Genomic DNA, 1,763 nt, shown 5'->3' with positions numbered 1-1,763 from the left:
TTCGCTCGGAATCTGACTGAACTGAGAATGACCCCTTAAAAATTCGAAGAGATCCACATCGCCTCTTGCCTGTCGCATTATAAAACCAGAATATATAAATGATCTGTTGAAGAACACGGCGTTAGGTTCGAATGAGAGTTCCTTTCGCTAAACCTTGAAAACAATCGGTGACTGAAAAGCTGGAGGAAACTGAGACACTTCTGTGGGAAGGACACGAAGAAACTGACTGAGATATTCCAGTGAACAAACATCAAGGTAATTCTGTTCACTCTCTTGTGCTCGTTCATGTTTTTATCAGGATGAACCAACAGCGATTCCTCGTTAGTATAGTGGTTAGTATCCCCGCCTGTCACGCGGGAGACCGGGGTTCAATTCCCCGACGGGGAGACGCTGATTTTACAGCTCCTCCAAGAAGAATATTGTCTAAAAAAGGCAAATAAAATTGAACAAGTAATTTGGCATTGAAGTGATCAGTTCACGGACCATGGGAAGGTGGAATATCTCTTGTTACTCTGAGTGCAGAATGCTAGAGTCTTACAAAAAGAAAAAAAAATCTTTGCGTTGAGAATGATACTACGAATCTCCCTGGGAGAGTCTGTATCCCGCACCGTTTGTTGTTACACTCAACGACAAAGTCCATCACTCCGACCACACTAAACCGTGGCTTTTGTTGTCAGCTATCAACTCCCTCATGGTCTCACCACGTTAGCAAAGGAATTGACCAACATTAACTGTCACCCTATAACTCTTCATTTGCATCCTCATCATATTTTGTTAGGCATATTGACTCCAGGCCCCTGCTGTGCAAAGGGAAATGAAACTTTACAAAGAACTTGTCGAGGTTGAGTGCACACTGTCTGTGAACACTCCTAGTTGAGGCACTGGGTTAACTTGACTTGGTGTAGCTTTCCCCACTTCCCTTCCGTTCTGCAACGGGCAACATGGATTGTGGCTGCAGTTGTATTGCCTGGAGAATTCAGGTCTGCTCCGTGATCCTGTCATCGACTATCCTGAAGAGAGGAGTTGTTGATCAATAATGCAGGCAGCCGTGCTTTGGGTCATCACTCCGCAGAGTGCTGTCAGCCCAGAAATTAAAACAAGTTCACTATCAGCAACTGGAGTTGCACAAACTTCCTAGCAGGGGTTCTAAAATGGCTACCGTTGCTGATGTTCTCAGATATATCAAGCATGTTTGTGGATCATTCCAGGCCACTGATGGGACAACTGCTTCCGCTCTCAGCCAACAGAACGTTCAATGCTGTTCAGTTTTGAGAGGCGATTTTGCAGCTTGCTTGCATGTTGTTAGAAATTTCATTGATTTTCAGACTTGAATATCAAGCCCTGTTATCCAGTTACTGCAACATGAGGGCTATACTGATGCTCTCACGAGCCCGTCTGCTAGGTCCCCGGAACAGGAACACTAAAATCCAGTTACGTTACTCAGTCTCCTTCATCATTCATATATCAATCCCTCGGTTTAACTAGAAAGAATTGAAGGTAGTGGAGAAGGAAAGGTCAGTGCCTTTAAGCCGTTGAGTTTCGTAAATGCTTCGTGGGAAGTTCGACGTCGGGGATCGAAGCAAGCGACGTGAAAGAGAACCTAAATCGTCCTATAAAGTCTCTCCTTTTTAAAATGAACCGTGAGCATATCGAACTTTTGGCAATACCACTTTAAAGAACTGTTTTTGGCAATGCCACTTTTAAGAACTGTTTTTGCAATATCACTTTAAGAACTGTTTGGGCTGCCGCTCAGCAGCTGTTTC

The 1,763-nt window shown here is 44.2% G+C and overlaps 1 non-coding gene across 1 annotated transcript; it reads left to right on the top strand.

Moving 5' to 3' along the window:
- The first annotated feature begins 315 nt into the window (after positions 1–315).
- trnad-guc (transfer RNA aspartic acid (anticodon GUC)) lies at positions 316–387 on the top strand. Its single transcript has one exon. It is a non-coding gene; the product is annotated as a tRNA-Asp (tRNA).
- The last annotated feature ends 1,376 nt before the right edge of the window (positions 388–1,763 follow it).

Source organism: Hypanus sabinus, chromosome 31, assembly GCF_030144855.1.
Source record: "Hypanus sabinus isolate sHypSab1 chromosome 31, sHypSab1.hap1, whole genome shotgun sequence".
In the NCBI taxonomy this organism is placed as follows: Eukaryota; Metazoa; Chordata; class Chondrichthyes; order Myliobatiformes; family Dasyatidae; genus Hypanus; species Hypanus sabinus.
The sequence above is the reverse complement of the archived record's forward strand: the minus strand, read 5'-3'. Positions and strand labels throughout refer to the sequence as shown.